The sequence below is a fragment of the Thalassophryne amazonica genome, chromosome 15, assembly GCF_902500255.1.
Source record: "Thalassophryne amazonica chromosome 15, fThaAma1.1, whole genome shotgun sequence".
NCBI classification, from domain to species: Eukaryota; Metazoa; Chordata; class Actinopteri; order Batrachoidiformes; family Batrachoididae; genus Thalassophryne; species Thalassophryne amazonica.
Window position 1 is genome coordinate 57,292,392 of NC_047117.1, and position 22,302 is coordinate 57,314,693.

Genomic DNA, 22,302 nt, shown 5'->3' on the forward strand with positions numbered 1-22,302 from the left:
TATTTAACAGAACAGCAAAAGTATATACTAATGAAATCACTGAGTGTGGGAAAGTGCAGCAGCCTGTTAATAAGATCATATGCGAAAATGTCTATTTATATTTTTTATAAAAGCAGTCAGCTTTTCAACCACATCAGCCACTGTTTTATCCCTCCCCCGAAGACTCAGATTAAGACCATTCAAATGATGCATGATATCACTTAAAAAGCACATTTCTGAGACAAATTTCTCATCTGGCATTTTTGTCAGAAATGTTTCAGCCTTCTTGTGCTTGCATTCACATAGAAAGGTGATCATTTCCTCCCTCAGTTCACAGACCACCTGACGTTGTGTAAAAGTAGGTCAGAGTGCTCAGCTGACATATCAACAAGAAGTCTGCAAAACAACCTGTGCTGAAGACTGGATGTTGCTCTGATAAAGTTCACTGCAGCAATCACAGAGTCCATGGTACTTTTCAACTCACCACTAAGCTGAGAGCAGAGGATACTCTGGTGAATGAGACAGTGGACAGACTAAGTTTTGGTGCAAAAGCAGACAGTCGTGCAGACAGTCCTTTGATCCTTCCTGTCATCGAGGGAGCTCCATCTGTAACCAGCAGGTTAATACACTCCAGGTCCAGTCCATTGTCTTTAAAAATGCAATAAGCTTTTGGAAAATTATTTCCCCTGTTGTTTGTCCTTCCAGTGGAATTAGACCCAACAGATCCTCCTTGAAACGGTCACCGTTGAAAAACCGCACATACAAACAAAGTTGTGCTGTATCAGAGCTGTCAGCTGACTCATCCACAGCCAGTGACATGAATTCAGCTTTCTTCAACTGAATTAGAAGAGTCTCGAAAACGTCTGTGGCTAAAACATCCAGTCGTCTTGCAGCTGTTGTCTTTGACAGAGGGAGTGACTTGATTGAAGACATTACCTGGTGTTTTAGCTTGTGCGTTACCAGCTCGTCGATGGCAGCTAATATGCATTCTTTCACTGTTTCGGAGTCAGTCGGCATTTTCTTTTTAGCAAGAACCCGCAACATGCAGGGATGCTGCTGTTGTCTTCTGTTGCAGAGTGCAGCTACGGGAGAAGATTGCAGTGCTTCGTTTGTAGTTCATATTAAGTTCTTTTATTTTTACTTGATGAGCATCAGAATCCGGTGGATATTCATTGTTAAAACGGGAGTGAATCGTAATGAAGTGCCTCCGCACGTTATATTCCTTATTCACCAAGCAACAGTCAGAACACAGCAGACACATAGGATTGCCTTCGGCATTTTCTACGTGCACATATTCATCAGTCCAATCATTATTAAATCTTCTATTTTCGTTGTCAACTTTTACTTCTCTTCTCCTTTGAATGCGCCCTGTTGTTGTCTTCTTCGTTCGAGTTTATTGGCGGTTTGCAAACCAATACGGTACATTACCGCCACCAACTGTTCAAGTGCCCGCAATGCCTTCACGTGAGGTGGGGCTGTTTGGAAACAGTGATGACGTACCGTAAAGGATTCAACATGCCGCAAAGCGCCACAAAGTGGCGTAAAATGCCGAAAATTGGCGAATGCGCTTTGTAGCGGCTTTTTATCGTGTATGTATTAATAGTTATGGGTAAATGGGCCGCGGGCCGGTCCAAACTTATTAAAGGGCCAGTTCTGGCCTGTGGGCCGCCAGTTGAATAGCCCTGTACTAGAGTATTTCAGTGTAAAAAATGAAAAATTTACTCTCATTTCATCATTAAAAAGAAGAAGTACATAAAACAATGAACAACAGTTTATTTTTCTCTCTTTATGTTTATTTAGGGAGGTGTCCCAGGCACGTCCATCTGGGAGAAGACCTCGGGGAAATTAGACTGACATATTTTATCCTGAGATTTATACTTAGATTTATTTTCGTGTTTCTTTACTGTGCATATGACAATAAAGCTTGAGTTGAGTTGAGTTGAGTTGAGATGGGAAGACCCAGGACTAGGTGGAGAGATTATATCTACACACTGGCCTGAGAACACCTCAGAAACCCCCAGTCAGGGGTGGTTTATGTGGCCCAGGAAAGGGAAGTTTGGGGTTCCCTACGAGAGTGAATATTACGAGAGTAGGGGACCCAAAAGGTACTATATATCTGCAGAAATTTCATCAGTGGTTAAGGATTAACATTAAAGAAACAAATGATTCTGAAGTATGAACAATAATTTTGGACATTAACTGTTTTCGTTTGAATATGTTACCAATCATTTATGTTTCTTCACAAAGATCGTGGGATTGCTTCCCACCTGCGGCCCTTCTGTATCGAGTTTTCATGTTCCCCTCGTGTTTGCGTGGGTTACCTCCGTGTGCTTGCTCCCACATCCAAAGACATGCAGGTTAGGTGAATCAGAAACTTTAAACTGACTGTAGGGGTGTGTGTGTGTGTGTGAATGTATTTGTCTGTCTATATGTGGCTCTGTGATAGACTGGTGTCTTGTCCAGGTTGTACTCCGCCACACACCCTGTGACTGTTGGAAGAGGCTCCCTCCCATGAGCCTTAGTTGGAGTAAGCGGGTTTAGAAATGGATGGACAGATGTTTCTTGAAGAGGTCATTATTTCTTTCATGGAGTAGTTGACTTTAATGGTACATCAGTTCTTGTTTTTAAAAAAACAGTAAGATTTGATACAGACTCCCTGCGATGTATCATTCCACCCAAAACATTGACCACTAGTGTGTGAAATACACCATGAAACAATGAAATGGAACCTGGGGTCAAAATTACTCTTCCTATAGTATCTATATTAGATTGACTGTTTTGTCAGACAGAAAAATGAAAATGTTTTAAATATCTGTTAATTTGATATTTTTGAGGAAGAAAATTGAAAAAAATAATTATTTCCCCAATGTGTGTCACGTTTTATGGCTATGGCTAATATTAGTGCTATGCTGAAACAGAAAATCAAATAAATAAATACATTCCGGTGATGAATATGAGTTCTGACTTGAATTCTAGGCCTAGAAAACTAGCCTGCAACAATAAATATCAACTATGACCATTCTTGACAGGCCACAGGAGAAATGCTGTGTTGCTGACTCTTGATCACAGAGCCTACTTCAGCTCATTGTGTGCACGCTCTCAAACTGATACCATTAAAACCATTCTGCCAAATGTCTGCCCATGCAGAAGGCCTGGTTCCTCCAGGAAACACAAAACAGACATCACGACAACAACCTCCTGGTAAGGGCCGGTCTTTCTGAGCACACGGGTACGTGCTCAAATAAAAACACACATTCATCTGTAATTCATCATTTTCTTGAGACGGGTTTACAAAGCCAAACAAGTAACATAATCTTCACATTTACACCTGCACATAATTACTTTTCATCAAAGGATGCAAACATTTATATTACTTCTTTATATGGAAAGCTGTACAAACTCAGACGTACCCTTACACATTATCTGCAAAAAACTATTCCATCATTGACATCAGCTTTTTATATTGATATATCCACATATTACAGTGCCTTGCAAAAGTATTCAGCCCTTTGGTATTTCACACATTTTAATTTGTTTAAGCCATTTCAAATACAAAAAAATAAAAATAAATCAGGTTTCTCAATAAAACAAAAATCTAAATTTATCTTCCTTAAACTCAAACTCAAAGCACATCTCTACAACTTGATATAAATTACAGGGTGACCCACCCCCCAAAAAAACAGAATCCATAAAACTAAAAAGTTCCAAAAAACTACAAACTAAAAAGGTCCAACCAATTTCCTGAAATGTGCTGTACTTAGACTTCAGTCTATGTACAATCATTCCCCAAAGTTTCAGTTATCTTGGTCACTTGGTCATGTTCTGTCAAAATTATCCTTCAAATGGTATTTGTTGGTGAAAAAGGCCTCCAAGCAAAATGTCTTTTCCTTGGTTGACCAAGACATGTTGGGGAAGATGATTGGAATAATAGTCTTGCCCAAAATGTTGGTGTCCCCAGTTATACAGCTTCATGATTAAGTGATATAAAGGAGGATTTTCTGAACAAGAAGACCTGAAAGTTCATCTACAATTTGCCAGAAGGTACATCTGAGCTGCAAGCCTAGAATATGATATGTTGGTGAAAGCAAATCCGCCTCTATACCACTTCATCATGAAGCTGTATAACTGGGGATACAAAATGCAAAACATGCACTATGCACAATTTCTCCAATCACAGCCACAGAAGCCTATAACTTCTTCTGGGTTCTCTGGGTGTCTTGGTGACTTTCCTCACTCATTTCCTTCTTGTACAGTCACTCAGTTTTTGAGAACTGTCTCCTCCACACAGATTTACTAAAGAGTGCCATACTGTTTGTATTTCTTCATAATTGATGTAAATAAAGTCCAAGACATCATCAGTGAGTTGGAAATGTTCATGTATCCATTCCCTGACTTATCTGAAGTTACAAACAAGGACAGGACAAAACAAACATGCACCATTGGGAAAGTTTTCTGTGTGGTGTCTGCTCCAAGTTTTAAGCATGCACAAAACCTTTTGACAGACTTTTGTCATTTATTTTTATTTGTGATTAAATCAGACATTTTACTGAAATGGGTGTTCCGATGAACATAATATTGGCAGTGCTTATGCATTGCCCCCCCCACCAAAAAAAAAAAAACACAAAGAGTTTTGCACAGTTCACAGAAGTGCTGCATGGAACCTTTAAGATATGAAGGCTATTTGTGTCGAAGAATGGGCCAAACTCACACCTGAGCAATACATAGGACTAGCTTCTCCATACAAGAGGTGTCTTGAAGCTGTCACTACCAACAAAGGCTTTTGTATGAAGTACTAAATAAATGAAATGTGTGTTCAATATTTTTTCCATATCATAAATTTCTGTACTTATTTGTTTTGGTTTCTTTGCACATATGGATTACTTGGGTTGTTATTGGCACCTGGTGAAAATTTCATGTCAATAGCACCTTTAGAAACATATATAAAATGCACAGCACATTCTACAGTTGCATATTAAGTTATGTGCATTAGTTTTTTTGGTTGGTGTGGTTTTGTTAATTATCAAAAAACAGATATCCTTAAAATCTTTAAGTTAGAATTTACTCCTGTACATCCAGCTTATCATGTAAATTTAATGTGTCCTTCCTCTTGTAACAACCAATATTTGCAACAAGTTCCACAAAATGTTCATTTGTTTTTGGATACACAACAAAAATAACTCCCTTGGCACAGGTAAATAAATTGCTCTACACACTCCATAATAAATCCACATTTCATAAGAGATCAAAAACTGAAAAAAATGGTCAGAACTGCATAATCTGTATAATGAATCACAGAACAGGCATATCAACACAATAATATCAGAATAATATCTGCAACTGTCAAAGCAATGAGTACACCACTGTTAATAGCTGTCTAAACGTTGACATCAAATGGACTTGTTTGTCTTCAAGACATTTCCACATTCCTCTAAGTAACTTGTTCAGTTTTTGAAAAGTAAGATTGTGTGTTGCGCCATTGTATAGCTTTGGGAAGACCGTTTCTATTGTAAAACAACGTCATTCTATTGATCAAGGGATCATTACAGCAATTTGTCTTGAGAGGTGTCTACTCATCTCCAGAGGATCGTTAGCTATGCTTTGTGATGGATGAGTGAAGTATCCCCTATTGTTCTTGGAGAAAGATGAAAGCACTGCATTATCCATGACTTAATGACTGGCAAGAGAAAATGGCATAATGAGGTCTGTTGTTGCACATATTGACCTTTTTGCTTTATGACACACTTTCTCTATCAGGCTATATATGAGGCATAACACACAAGCTTCCCTTTTAAAAACGTAAGCCACTTGGAGGAGTGGCAAAAGATCTTGAAGACCAAGAACCTCAGTTGATCTGAAGTCAATGTTTGATATTTCTTACCTGAATGACTGAGAACTTTCATCTACAGTTTGTCAATGGAACGATTATAGAGTTATTTATCAAATGGTCAAGACAGTGCTATTTGATGTTTTATTATTCATGCCTTCAAACTGAGACAGAAAGTCTGGCTTTTTCATTTACATTGTGTGGAGCGCGGCTTCATCACGGAAGCTTGGCTGCATGTTTTTCCTGGCTGCAGCCTGAGAATGTTTCAATCAGAGCAAGAGAAAATGATGAGTCACAGAACATGGGTGTCATAGAATGTGATCGTCTCCACTTAAGCAAAACTGTTAATCGGAGAAACAAAATATTATTTTGTGATTGTTTCACAGTGGTTAAGCTGTAAAACACAAACAAGCAAGTTTTTTCCCTCTTTTTGTGGCTGGCTGAGCGAGTCGAGCATGTGTACACTGGCAGAGCCCGACAGATACTGATGCTGATATTAGAAAGTAAAAAATTAATGACACTGATATTAAGATAAAGCTTTAAATAAAATGTCTCACAGGAACAACTGCACTTTAATTTTTAATGCATTGTAATAAATAACAATAATGATGATGATTGCAACTATTTTTGCTATTTTCTCTTATTGCTGCAATTTCACCAAAAAGAAACACCTGAAACTATCATAACTTGCACTGCAAGTTTTTAAGAAAGACTGCTACATCATAATATCCCAAGACATTCCAGCAGCTTATTATTAAAAAAATATACAAATGGAAAAAAAAAATCATCTTGGTGCTTCTCCCTGTTGCTTCTCCCTGTATCCCCAGCATCAATGTGCATTACTACATTAGCAGAGAGAAACAGTAAGACTTAAACTAGCTAGCTTGCAAAGTGCAATGTAGTTCATTTTTACTGCTCTTAATAACATATACCATATAATACATGTCCATATAATTACCTCTGCTGCAATCTTTTTGTGAGAAAATGCAAATAAAGATAGATTTGAATTTGTGGTGCACTGAGTTGAGTGAGTCTGTGGCATTCTTTTAAACAATTTACTATTGATAAGACAGAAATACTGTATAGTGTCAGACATAGCAGTGTTTACATCATCCTGACGACAGATATGGAGCACACAGGTGCCCCATTCCACTGGCTTGAGATTCATCCAATCTGCCCGTGATAAAAAAAATCATATTGGTTTTATATATTGGCTATTGGCTGCCTTAATCTAAATATTGGTATCGACATCGCCCATTGAAAAATCTATATTGGTCTATCACTAAACATGACAAAAGGAATATGGATATCGTCCCACCTAGGTTGTCTCAGTCCATTCCCTCCTGGACCCACATCCTCATATAAAACTCACTCACTCATCTTCAACCGCTTACTTCAATTAAGGGTCACGGGGGGCTGGAGCCTATCCCAGCGGTCATATGGCGTGAGGTGGGGTACACCCTGAACAGGACACCAGTCTGTCGCAGCCTACATATAGACAGATAAACACATTCACACCTGCACACACACACACCTATGAACTATTTAAAGTTTCCAATCCACCTAACCTGCGTGTCTTTGGATGTGGGAGGAAGCCGGAGCACTTCCCACGCGAACACGAGAAAAACATTCAAACTCCACACAGAAAGGCCAGAGGTGGGAATTGATCCAATCACCTTCTCGCTGTGAGGCAACAGTGCTAACCTCTAAGACAGCATGCTAGCATGCTGCCCCTCTCAGATAGAACCATGCAACAAATCTGAACAACATCACGACCACAGGAGAATGAATTTCTCTCCAAGTAGAGCTCATCCTGTGTAGCAGGGGTGGTGGCCAAGTGGTTAATGCACTTGGTTTCAGTGCAGAAGGTTCCGGGTTCAAATCCCACCCTTGCCACATTTCTCCATGTAATGTGGTGTTGCGTCAGGAAGGGCATCCGGTGTAAAACCTGGGCCAATTCAACATGCAGAGTCACCTCGGATTTGCTGTGGCGACCCCGAGTGCAAACAAGGGAGCAGCCGAAGGGACTTACTAGAGCTCATCCTGTGTCAAAATACAAAAAGATTTGTGCATCCACCTGCTGCCTGGATGGCCATGGAGGCCTCTATGCAAAAAAAAAAAAAAAAAATCTTCAAAAAGAAGCAATGACCAAGACTAACCGCATTACTCAATTTTAAATACTGCCATATTGAATGGTACATGAGTTATATAACTTGCATATTTATAGTGAATTCAGTGCGATTTACATGTTTCAATATAGTCCCTGAAGCACATATTAGACACAACACAGCATTTTCAAAATGTATGTTGGAAACTGAGGCCATAAATAATGAAGACAACTGTGATGGATTAGCCAAATAATGAAGACAACTGTGATGGATAAGCCAAATAATGAAGACAACTGTGATGGATAAGCCAAATCTTAAAGCAGTTTGATTAAACTGATAGTAGACAAACGGGGAGAGATAAAAGGCTTTCAGAGAAGTCCAACAGAGCTGTAAAGTTTACTTTGGCAATGGCATTTCTTGTCAGTACTGTGGTTTTCGTCACGTTTCAGTGTGTGTATACACCATTTATTGGTATCAAAACCTTTCCAGTGATGTTCTCTAATTGTTCTCCGTCCTTATTAATGGTTTACTTTGTGCAAATTGTAGATCAACCCTTTTTCCTTTCAGGCACCGCCAGATTTTCACTTTGCCATGAAATCGATGACCTTTTGACCTCTGGTGACTTCATCAGTGATGTCATCACAATTTGCAAACCAGCATCCAAAAGCTTATTCAAATACCTTTCCAATGATACCAAATATATATGATTTAAATGATAATAGAAGGCCAAAAACTGCATTTCATTTTCCCCTACCCCGAAATTGAGATTTGAAGATTTGGGGGTGCAAACCGTAAATTCGTGGCCGTAGAGCCCATTCGCATGGAATGCAGACATCTTAATAATGCATTTCCTACGGAGAATCACCATATCGATCATATAAAACAGCAAAAAAAATTATAGCAGACAATGCAACCTCAAATCTTAAATAACGACATTTTCAAGAGATGGCTCCGCTACTAGAGACGTTTTCAGCAACACCTCCTACACTTTTGCTTCACCCCATTTAAAAACCTCTTTCCTTTTAACTGTGAAGACACTACATGCACTTTCACAGATCACATGTTCATATTTAATGCTAAAATCTTTGTTTTATGGGGCTGCTGGAGACTCACTCCTGTACCAAACAGTAAAATGGTCAGTTACAGATGGGCATTAGGTTAATGTCCTCGGGATACGAGGTCCTGCATTATCTTAATAACAGACAGCTGTTTCATATAGCAGACTGTAACACAAAAATAACAGACAGCTGTTTCATATAGCAGACTGTAACACAAAAATAACAACTACAGATCTGTGAACAAGCTCACAAAATGATACCCTCTGATGAAATTATGCAACAATTATAAAACTACATTACAAACATTATTCATTCTCCAAAAAAGAGCATTAAGAATAATTCACAATGCAGGTTATCAGGACCACACTGACCCATTGTTCATTAAATCTAAAATATTAATACTTCACGATATGAATGTGTTTAAGAATATTCAATTAATGTATAAAGTGAAAAATAAGCAACTGTCCTCTAGAATTCAAGAATTTTTCACGGAGAAAGAGGGAAAATATAATCTAAGGGGCTTGTATTATTTTTAAATTACAGGGGCTCGGACAACCAGGAAAGGTTTCTGTGTCTCCATTTGTGGACCTAAAATATGGAATAAACTAATGAAGAAACTCAAGCAATGTCCAAATATTATTCAGTTTAAATATCAATTTAACCCTCTGGGGCCAATACCGTTGTATAGAACGGCTGAGACCAAGTTTTACTAAATTATAAATAACTTTTTAATGATATGAGATAGAAAAGTACTTTTTTGGTGAAAAGTTATAACTCTGTGGACTTTCGAGCCAGCTATCCACCATCTTTGTACTCCTCATAGAAGCTGTGTGATGACGTGCACAATGTTAGTGTCCAATCACAATTGGTTCACTGTCACATGGTTTTCCAATATCCATTCGTAGGGCAGAGCAGTCTCACATGGTATCCCAAAGATTGTTTGTAGAAAGAATGTGTTACTCTCTGGCATGTGAATGCTGTTTGAAGAGCCTCCTGGCTGCTGACTCCAAGCGTAATAGCACAGCATTGCGCATATGAATGAAGGTGATCAGTATAAGAAGGCCTCATACAACCTTTCACACCGGGGCTGCTTTGAGTTGCATCGTGCGTCGCCACGTTGAAGCAACTCAGTGCCCAGATGATGTAGCTCAACGCCACAACAACGCGAGGGATGCAAAGGATGAAGCAAATTGGACGCCAAAAATTAAAGATGTTTAATTTTTTTGCATCCTGTGCTCGATGCAGAAATTAAGTGGTTTCAGCGCAAGTCAGAGCAACGCAACGGTACTCGACGTAACTGGAAGCTACACACTCACAATACAATGTTACTTGACGCAATTTATGATTCCTACTGTGTTCTATTGTTCCCGCAGTATAAATCACGCAGGATTGTTTTTATACTGTGTACACAATATAGTAAACTACACGCTCAAAAAAAAGCACAGAAAAAAAATGCTGATTGCAGCTACTGATCCTTGCTCTTCTCTCACAAATGTGTTTAAATAAAGTCCATAAAAGTCCTGCTCACAGACTGACTGCCAGAGACAGGACATGTCCACATCAAGTACAACTCCAGACATCTTATATTATTATCTCAGCTGCTGGAACAACCAACCAAAATGAATCAATGCACCCAAAAAATTTCCTTCTGACGTTGATAAATCATGTTGCGTGTGCAGAACTCACCTGTTAACTTTGCAAGTTCTCTTCCACAATTTTCTGCACTGAGGTTGGCAAGCCCCAAATAGCCTATTCATGAAAACAAATGTGCTACGAGCTATTCTGCGTGTGGTCCTGTACTTGATAAGATCTGCATATGTTCAAATCTTTTTCAGACTTTATGACCCTAAGTGGATACATTCTTCGTAGCCATTATTTTTTCATGAATGGCTCTTTAATTAAAAAAAAAAGTTAAAACTCTACCATGCAAAACAAAAGCCATACATCAACAACATCCATAAACGCTGCTGCCTTCTCTGTGCTTGAGCTCATTTGAAATGGACAGACACAAAGTGGAAAAGTGTGCTGTGGTCTGATGAGTCCACATTTCAAATTGTTTTTGGAAATCATCTGTGATGGCATCATCAATGCTAAAAAGTACATCCAGATTTTGGAGCAACACATGCTGCCATCCAAGCAACATCTTTTTCAGGGACGTCCGTGCTTATTTCAGCAAGATAATGCCAAGCCACATTCTGCACGTGTTACAACAGCGTGGCTTCATAGTAAAAGAGTGCGGGTACTAGACTGGCCTGCCTGCAGTCCAGACCTGTCGCCCACTGAAAATGTGTGGCGCATTATGAAGTGCAAAATGCGACAATGGCGACCCCCGATTATTGAACAACTGAAGTCATACATCAAGCAAGAATGGGAAAGAATTCCAGCTACAAAGCTTCAACAATTAGTGTACTCAGTTCCCAAATGCTTACTGAGTGTTGTTAGAAGAAAAGGTGATGTAACACAGTGGTAAACATACCACTGTCCCAGCTTTTTTGAAACGTGTTGCAGGCATCCATTTCAAAATGAACAAATATTTGCACACAAACAATAAAGTTTATCAGTTTGAACATTAAATATCTTGTCTGTGTGGTGTATTGAACTTGAACTTGAACTTATTTATTTGGCACACAACTCATCAAAAACAAAAACTGACATACAAGACAATTCCACAGTGACATGTGTGACCAAAAAGGGGGTGAGCAGAAGCAAAGCTTATAAACTCCCACCCCATATATACATACATATATACACAATACCTACCCCCAGAGCTAGCACACAGGCAACAGTGGTAAGGAAAAACTCCCTCTGATGTATTGAGGAAGAAACCTCAAGCAGACCGGACTCTAAGGGGTGACCCTCTGCTTGGGCCATGCTACAAACACATTTAACAACACAAACTCAAATCCCATTATCATAAACATATCAAGTGAACACCGTGTGTTTGTCTACATACATATTTAGTATACACACACCAACATACACCTACACATACATACATAATTACACACACACACATATATACACACGTACATATAAATACATAGATATACATACACGCACATACGCAAATGAATGTTACTGAGTTACAAGTTCACAATTACAACTGACAACACAAAACTCATCATACTTCATTAGATACATATCTTGAAAACGTCATTTTTTTATATTGATTTTTAAACTGATTGATATTTGGACATCGTTTGAGTTCATCCGTCAGGTTATTCTATAATCTAGGGCCACACATGGAGACACAGAAACCTTTCCTGGTCATCCGAGCGCCAGCAATTTTAAAATGATACAAGCCCCGTAAATTATATTTTCCTTCTCTCTCAGTAAAATATTCTTGACTTCTAAATGGCACTTCTTTATTTTTCACTTTGTGCATTAATTGAACAGTCTTGAACAAAATCACATCAAGTTTTAATATTTGAGATTTAATGAACAGTGGGTTGGTGTGGTCTCGAGAATCTGCATTATGAATTGTCTTTAATGCTCTTTTTTGAAGAATGAATAATGGTTGCAATGTAGTTTTGTAATTGTTACCCCCAAACGTCAGTGCAATAAGTCAAGTAGGGTGCAACCAAAGAACAATAGAGAGTATGTAGTGACAAAGTTTTGACAAAGTTTTTTTTTAATTCGGCACACAAAATATTCAAATAGAAAAAAATGAACAATTCCACAAACAAACACAGACAAAACTAGTGAGTCCGAAAGGGTGTGGGCTGAAGCAAAGCTTATTAGCGCGCACCCCTGCTAGTACAAGTCCAACAATTCTAATCAGTCATATTTACATAAATATAAATTCACTACTACATGTCGACACACAGACATACACATCAATATACTATTCACTTATAATTATATTTATATAGTACCAGATCATAAGAAAGTCGAATCAAGGCACTTTACGCCAGTAAGGACTAACCTTACCAACCCCCAGAGCAAGCACTAGGCAACTGTGGTGAGGAAAAACTCCCTATAAGGAAGAAACCTCAAGCAGACCAGGCTCTTGGGGGTGACCCTCTGCTTGGGCTGTGCCACATATACCTATATACATACGTATATACTTTACAAACATAAATATATACATACATATACACAGTCACTTATATACATACGAGGGCTGTCAATAAAGTAAAGGTCCTTTTTATTTTTTTCAAAAACTATATGGATTTCATTCATATGTTTTTACGTCAGACATGCTTGAACCCTCGTGCGCATGCGTGAGTTTTTCCACGCCTGTCGGTGACGTCATTCGCCTGTGAGCACTCCTTGTGGGAGGAGTCCTCCAGCCCCTCGTCGGAATTCCTTTGTCTGAGAAGTTGCTGAGAGACTGGCGCTTTGTTTGATCAAAATTTTTCTAAACCTGTGAGACACATCGAAGTGGACACGGTTCGAAAAATTAAGCTGGTTTTCAGTGAAAATTTTAACGGCTGATGAGAGATTTTGAGGTGAGACTGTCGCTTTAAGGACTTTTCACGGTGCGAGACGTCGCTCAGCGCTCTCAGGCGGCGTCATCAGCCTGTTCAAGCTGAAAACCTCCACATTTCAGGCTCTATTGATCCAGGACGTCGTGAGAGAACAGAGAAGTTTCAGAAGAAGTCGGTTTCAGCATTTTATCCGGATATTCCACTGTTAAAGGAGATTTTTTTAATGAAAGACGTGCAGACGGATCCGCGCGTCGGGACGCAGCCGACGCGGTGTGGCGGCACAGGAAAAACACCTCCGTGTTGATAACCATTTGTAAAATCCAGGCGGCTTTTGATGGCTTTCAGTGGAGTGAGTATATGAGAAATTGTTTAACAGGCAGGACATGTTCCAACTTGTCCTTAAGGCTTTCAACAGAGGTGTTTTTCCTGTGGCGGAGCGTCGCGGCGGCTGCGTCCCGACGCGCGGACCCGTCCGCACGTCTTTCATTAAAAAAATCTCCTTTAACAGTGGAATATCTGGATAAAATGCTGAAACCGACTTCTTCTGAAACTTCTCTGTTCTCTCACGACGTCCTGGATCAATAGAGCCTGAAATGTGGAGGTTTTCAGCTTGAACAGGCTGATGACGCCGCCTGAGAGCGCAGCGTGACGTCTCGCACCGTGAAAAGTCCTTAAAGCGACAGAATCACCTCAAAATCTCTCATCAGCCGTTAAAATTTTCACTGAAAACCAGCTTAATTTTTCGAACCGTGTCCACTTCGATGTGTCTCACAGGTTTAGAAAAAATTTTGATCAAACAAAGCGCCAGTCTCTCAGCAACTTCTCAGACAAAGGAATTCCGACGAGGGGCTGGAGGACTCCTCCCACAAGGAGTGCTCACAGGCGAATGACGTCACCGACAGGCGTGGAAAAACTCACGCATGCGCACGAGGGTTCAAGCATGTCTGACGTAAAAACATATGAATGAAATCCATATAGTTTTTGAAAAAAATAAAAAGGACCGTTACTTTATTGACAGCCCTCGTATACATATACACCTACCCATATCTATATATCTACATACGCATATACATACCCACACATTCAAATATACAATAAGTCCCACTTATAAATTGAACATTCCATATAAATCAAATTATATTTGCTTCTTTATGATACTTAGACAATCAAGAACATGCTTTACTTTATTTAATACTGCAATACTTTTTAATACCTTCATTTGAATATGAGCTTTCCAATTACACCTAATGACACCTAAAAACTTATTCTCTTTGAAACGTTCTATGTTTACCGCATGTATATTTAACTGAATTTGTATGTCTTTTTTATAATTTCCAAATAACATCAATTTAGTTTTAGACAAATTTAATGATAATTTGTTAATATCAAACCATCTCTTTAACTTTATCATTTCTGTTCCTAAATCAGATCATAATTGTTGCAGATTTTCCCCTGAGCAAAACAGGTTTGTGTCTTCTGCAAAGAGCACAGTTTTAACCATATCTGAGACTTTATATAAATCATTAATGTATAAAATAAATCATTTTAGGCCCAACACAGAACCCTGTGGTAGCCCACAAATGATGTCCAGATATGAAGAAGAGTATTCCCCGAGTTTAACAAACTGCTTTCGGTTTTGTAAGTAGCTTTTAATCCAACTCAGAGCAACTCCTCTGATCCCATACAGTTCCAACTTTTGAAATAATATATTGTGATCAATTGTGTCAAAAGCCTTTCTTAAGTCAATAAATAAACCTGCAACTATTACCCTTTGGTCCACATGTTTATTGATCTCTTCTATGGAATCAAGCAATGCCAGTGTTGTGGACCTTTTTGCTCTAAAACCATATTGACTTTCATCAAGCAAGTTGTGTCAATCTATAAATTTATCCAGTCTGCTGTTGTAAAGTTTTTCCAGTATCTTTGAAAATTGTGACAGTAGAGACACAGGCCTGTAGTTAGTAAAAAGATGCTTGCTGCCAGATTTTAATAAAGGTATCACTTTTGCCACTTTCATACTGTTAGGAACAATCCCAGTTTGAAATGATTTGTTAAAAATATATGATAATGGTTTTGCGATTTCAGTAATTATTCGCTTTACTAAGGACATATGTACCTCATTATGATCCGTTGACTTTTTACTTTTACATGTACTAACTATGTTAATAATTTCCCTTTCATCTACTGGGCTGAGAAACATTGTGTGCGGATTTTTGGCAATTAAATTGCTGATTTTCCCACGTACTGTGTGGGAATTCAGCTGCCAGATCTGGCCCAACATTAGCAAAAAATTTATTGAAACTATTCACTACTTGGCTCATGTTATATTCATCTTTGTTGTCATAAGTAAAGTATGTTGGATAGTTATTTGATTTGGGTTTATTTGCTATAATACTATTCAATATTTTCCATGTTTCCTTTATATTCTTTTTATTATCGTTTAGTATTTTTCCAAAGTATGATTTTTTTACAGTTACGCATAATAGTTGTTAGTTTATTTTTATAGTCCTTATATTTAACCTCTGCCTCTCTTGATTTACTTTTAATGAATTCTCTGTATAGCCTATTTTTCTTTTTACACGCCTTTTGAAGACCTTTTGTTATCCATGGGTTAGCTTTATAGTTATTATTTTTATTATACTGTATAATTGGACAATTTTTGTTATATATATTGAGAAATATGTTTTCAAATTCGGAATATGCTAAATTCGCATCTTGCCTATTGTAAATGGGATTCCAATCCTGTAAAAGTAAATAATTTTTTAAGGTTTTTTTAATGATAGCTTCTTCAGATTGCAGGTGCTTGCAATATTGTTTTTTCTCAGTAGATTTTTTATTAAACTTCAAATCAGTTACTATAAAAATTGGTAAATGGTCACTAATATCATTAATTAATAAGCCACTTAGTGTTTTGGTATCTATATCATTTGTAAATATATTATCAATGAGAGTAGCTGAATGTGAAGTGATTCTTTAAGGCCTAGTAATTTTTGGAAATAGATTTAGACTGTACATAGTGTTAATGAAACCCTCAGTTACTATATGCTGATGCGGTTTAAGAGATCAATGTTTATATCTCCACAAACAAATACTCGCTTATTACCCATCTGTGAAAATAATTTCTCTGTCCAATTTTGAAATTCTTCAATTTTAGCGCCAGGAGCTCTATACATGCAGCTAATAATTATATTTTTGCCTTTATCCATACCTATTTCAATTGTGATGGATTCCAAAAGATTTTCCACAGCCACAGTCATTTCATCTTTAATTTTGTAGTTAATCCTTTTGTCAGCATACAAAGCCACTCCTCCTCCTCTATTTCACCTATTCAGATAACTGAATTCATAACCCTCCAGCTCATAGTTTGTGTCATCATCCTCTGTAAGCCATGTTTCTGTTATGGCAATTATACCAAATGGTTGACAAAATTGTTTTAAATAGTCTTTGATACTCCCAAAATTTTTGTACAGACCCCTGCTATTAAAGTGGATTATTGACAATTTACCATCAATTGAAATGCAGTTATTGTATTGTTCCTCTGTGTAATACTGACAGTTACTATCTATGAAGGAATAGAAATGATTGCCCGGATCTAGCTCATATTCCGGATCCTGTATATGATGCTCAGTATACTTAAAAGGTTGTAATTCCACATTCTCATAACCATGTATGATCTTCGTTATACTATTACTGTTCAGAAGCACCGATGAATGGTCTGTATGTTTGTCAGTCATTATGAAAGTTGGTTGCGTTCACTTACCATGTTTTAGTCATATTTTGCCAATTCCTCCATGCTTCTGATCAGCAACACTTTGGCTTCTTCTGCGGACCCGTTCAGTTTGATAAATACTTTACAGTTTGAAGTCCATGTGTTTTGAATTTTTTGTTGTTTTCTCAAGTATCTTGCCTTTTTTGCTATATCTGCGTTGTGTTTAGTGAGATGTTCATTTATGTAAACATTGGATCCTTTAAGTTTATATCCTTGTTTGAGCAGAGTTGTTTTGTCTTTCCTGTTAATAAACCTCATGATGACTGTAGGTTTGTCTGCTGAATTCTTTCTGGGTAACAGATGACATGCTTCAATAGTGTTTATATCCAGATCGATCCCCTTAGTTTAGAAAAAGCAGCAACTTGTTGCTCTGTGGAGCAACAAATAATTGGCTTTGTATTCAATTGTATTCAATTGAATACAATGTATTCATTGTATTCAATTGAATATAGGTTGAAGAGGATTTGCAAATCATTGTATTCTATTTTTATTTAGATTTTACACAACGGCCCAACTTCATTGGAATTGGGGTTGTACAAAATGCCACAAAAAATAATTAAAATTAAATAAATGTGCTTAATTTACTCATATTTGCAGTCAGTCTAGGTCAGTTTGAATAAATCATGGGACCCATTGATTGTTCAGCTAAGGCTAAGCTAACATTAGCCGATTAAACTGGTTCACTAAACACCATAGAAAAAGAGAGGGTGTGCTTGATTTTATTTACAGGCACGTTTCAAGAAGCAATGCATTTCCCGAGCGAGCCAACCCTGTAATGAAAAAAAAGGTTTAAAAATAAAGGTTTTGAAAATTATTCCTAAAAATTTTCATAATAAAGGATGCACATCATCGTACCATGCGCAAGCTATATCCGAAAGCTGAAGCTGATCTGACAAACAGTCAGAGAGATATGAGAGCCACATACCCACACAGACATTTCTTGCTTTATAGATAGATTTGTCTCACCCAGGGGTCACCAACCCTGGTCCTGGAGGGCACCTGCCCTGCATGTTTTCCAACTCTCCCAGTTCCACTCCCAGGCAATTAACTCTATCAGGGGTACTCAACCAATCAAGAGCTGGAAAACAACACCTTAAAAAAAAAAAAATCAGGTGTGAATTGAGTAGGTCGATGTGGAAAACATGCAGGGCAGGTGTTCTCCAGGAACAGGGTCTCTCACCTGTCCACATTCCTGAGAGCTCAACAAAAAGACACTACAGAAATATGCATCCTTGGGAGGACCTCTTTGAACTTCTGCCCCATAAGAAAGCTCTTATATAATATATAATCTTGATATATAATCTTGTTCTTTCAATGGACAATCATCAAGTCAATAAAACTATCTGTAACTGGGAACAACAGCTGGGTCTGTAATTCAAGGAAGGTTTCTGGGATAAAGCAGTTGACAGAATTCGTACGTCATCATCTTGTGCAAGACTTTCTCTAATTCAGTTTAAAGTAGTACACATACTGCATTTGTCAAAATCCAAATTATCCAAAATTTATCCCAATGTCTCTGATCTGTGTGATAGATGCAACTCCTCTCCCTGTGATTCAAGTCAGATATTTTTCTTTGCCCCAAACTTCAGCCATATTGGATTTCATATTTTGATGTTATCTCTCACGTTCTTGGGATCGGACTGGAACCTTGCCTGCTGATCGCTATTTTTGACGATCCTGGAATCTCCACTGTGTCCCTCACCAACTCGCAGGTGGACGCAATTGCCTTTACCTCATTGCTACCATGGCATAGAAATTTATTACCATGGGAAGTTCCACATCCCCCATCTATTTCTTTATGGTTGAAAGATGTGGTTTTTTTTATTTTATTTTAAAAAATAAAGTTTATTAGTTTATTATGCTTATTTGTTTTGTTTTTTATTATTATTATTTTGTAGGGCCTATGGTTTTGGATGTTTTTTGGGGGGAGGAGAATGATGTTTTTTGGTTTTGGAAAAAGGAAATTGTTGCTCTTGTGTAACATTTGGGGCTTACTTTGCTCTAACGTCTTAGCGTACTTTAACCCTAATGCACTGATAAAAGGTACGAGTTCTGCATTTATTTCCAGTATATCACACTGATAAGGTTCAGATTATTGTGTACCACTATCATTTCCTCTCAACCAATCCTTCCGGCCTGATGGGTTTCCTTAATTCAACTATTTGTTTTGAAAGCAGGAAGGGGGTGGAATTTGGGTTCAGGCCATAAAATGTCATATTTCACTTGAGCAATTATGTTTGCTTCACACCAGACGTACGCTTGTTTGATGAATAAAATTTATGAAAATCAATGAGTTCACTTTGAATAATAATTAGCCATTTTCACTGTTACAAGGTTATGAAAGAACAAAACAATATGGATCATTAAAAGACAAATAAAAACAGCATACAAATAAAAGGGCAAACAAATAACTAAGAACAGAGTTAAATTAATGCTTATTGTGCCAAAATTATAAACATAAAGACCATTAACCATATACCATTAGTTACAACAAACCATTTTTAAAAAACTGTTTTAAGTTTGGAGACATTGTTCAGTCTTGGCAGGCAAACTATGGCACCACGAGATGAAGCACTGCAGCCTACAAACAGCAGCTTTCTCAACTTTGGAACAGAGGGCAATCCTGCAACTTGAAAACAAAATATTTTGCACCAGGCTCCAAAAGATACATTAAAAAAAGCAAGCATGCATGGCCATTCAGTATTTTGCGTGCAAATAACACATTTAAATTCTGCTCTCACATGTACCCCTAAATCCTACACACTGCAGATTTAAATATGTTGTTCAGTTAATACTATAAGTAAGCAACAAGTAATATCCTATTAATAAGAGTGAACTAGCATACTGTAAAAAAAAAAAAAAAAAAAAAAAAAGCTGATTTTTTTAAGCATGCAAAATACTGTCTACTTATTATTACTGACATAATTCCACAAAAAGAGATGACTCGTTAGAAGAAAGGTAGAAAAAAAATTGTAAGGTTAAAAAAAACATACAAAGCCACATTTTACTCTGAATATCACATGGATTTATTCCATCACTGAATTTATTGGACCACTGGTCCCATGCACAAGACAAAGGAACGTCTCAGTAATAATGGAAACTAAACCACTGCACCAGCTGTGACGAGAAATTATGTTATTCAAAACCTGTTCAGAAATGCCATCGGCATTTCTCTGCAAGACTGAGAAGCTGAAGGGTTTTTATTGTGCCATCATAATTTGTTCATGCATTTTCTGAGAAGCTGAGACTCTTGCTACAGGCTATAGATTGTTTTGAGACAAGAATAAAAGCTGAGAAAGAATCTAAAATATTAAAGCAGCACAAGACAAAACCCACATTTGAACTCAGACCTGAAGTTAAGGCACTAAGTTTCTAACATCTCCAGAACTAATAAAGGTGTGCTGCAATGCTGTGGCTTAAAACAATGTTGTCATGTGAGCAGAACAAATGCTATGTGCCACAGCGTATCTCTTCGGGGGAACAATGAGCAACTCTAAATATAGAGAAAGATGAACTCTAGCCGCTTCCTGTCATAGGGGAATATGCATGCACACATGTACTGTGAGGCATTTAAAACAAACAAAATCATGGATCATTACAGCAAATTCATCTATAACAACACCAAGAGTCATTGTTACTGTTCCACGAGGTAAAACCTCATGGCTTGTTCCTCTCATTTGCGAGCACAATCTGCATGCATGCTTTTGAATTTACAGAGAGAACACATTGTACATTAGCAAGTCCCCGGGGCTCCAAACATCAACCACAACAAGGCAGCTGTAGCGGCCAGTTTTGTGACTGTGAGCACAGAATGACAGTGACATATAGTGAGACCAGCTGACAAGTCAGCAGGGTAGATAATTATTGGAGGTGAACTGTGACACCACAAAATCATGAGAACTCAGTGGATCCCTCTTGTTGACCTGGTGGCCAGGCCCATAAAGTACCCTCAGGCATGTCAAACCCTTTTACTCGCAGCTTGCAATACAGTACACCCCTCTGGTTACAGGCCTCTGGGTCCTGCACTGAAAGCATCTGAACACTGCACAAACAGAGTGCAGTTACAGAGTGGACACAATGATCACCTTCGCTATTTAATTAAACATTGTCCAAACTGTGTAAAATATCTGTAATGCAGTGATGTTTTGAGATGGTCTCCTGTTTCCTGTTTTGTTCAGCGTAAAAGAATCTACTTCAGATACACATTTCTAAAGAAACTGCTTCTACATATTTTTCTGAACATGTTGCCGGAAAACATTTGTTAACATCAGATAATGTGTAGTACTTTTAAAAGCATGCAACTACGATGATCTGACTTCCAGATTAAAAGTCTAAAGCCCAGGTTACACATAGACGGTTTTGTCCGTGGGTAGGACGTAGACCAAAGTTCGCGGTAGTTCCGGCTGTTTTAGCGGTGGAAAGGGGCGGAGCATTTTGCCGGGGTTTTGAGCGCCATACTAGCCGCAAATACGCGGATAAAACGCCGCTAAATCCGCCGAATAAAGCGGCGTTTTGATGCCGTACCATCCGGCACACGTCAGGCAACGGGGGTTAATACTCAGTTCTATCCTTTACAATCGCAGGTTAAGACGCACGTGAGAACGGCGGTGTTCTGCTGTCGCCGATAATGCCCTGTGTACTGCTGGATTTATCCAGGCAAATCCTGTGTTACTCCAGGAACTTTTGCTTATAGGCACCGCCCCCAGAGTATAATAGGCTGAAGCAGCTGTCAGTGCAGGGGGAAGGAGTGACAGGGAGCTCATCATCTCTCAGCCTTTTCTTTTCTCTCCTTTTCCCCTCCTCAACGTGTTGCTCGTTTCCACCACAGGGCTACCCTCTGCTTCTGAACCAGACCTCTTGGTAAGTCCTTGCCGCTGCCAATTTTATTTGAGGAGGTATACTGGAGCTTCTCTGCAAAAATATCTGGAGCTGGCCGCGAGTGAGAGACCTGCATGCAGTGCGCTTGCGTTTTTATACTGACCGCTGCCTATCGGCCGTTTGGAACGCCGTTAACCGGGAGGTGGCGTTTAGAACAGCATACTGTCCGCTAGCGCCGCCGTTTTGTCTGCCTCTGTCGCCGGTTAAAACGCCTTTGAGGACCCCAATGTGGGCTCTATCACGGTTTTACACGCCG

At 38.5% G+C, this 22,302-nt stretch overlaps 1 protein-coding gene and 1 long non-coding RNA gene across 3 annotated transcripts in view; one reads left to right on the forward strand and one right to left on the reverse strand.

The window, feature by feature from the left end:
- prkcaa (protein kinase C, alpha, a) overlaps nt 1–22,302 on the reverse strand; it is a 488,890-nt gene that overhangs the window by 438,380 nt on the left and 28,208 nt on the right. The window lies entirely within an intron of this gene.
- Nucleotides 1,496–20,621, forward strand: LOC117525931. Its single transcript, XR_004565171.1, has 3 exons — nt 1,496–1,671; nt 12,415–12,421; nt 20,611–20,621. It is a non-coding gene; the product is annotated as an uncharacterized LOC117525931 (long non-coding RNA).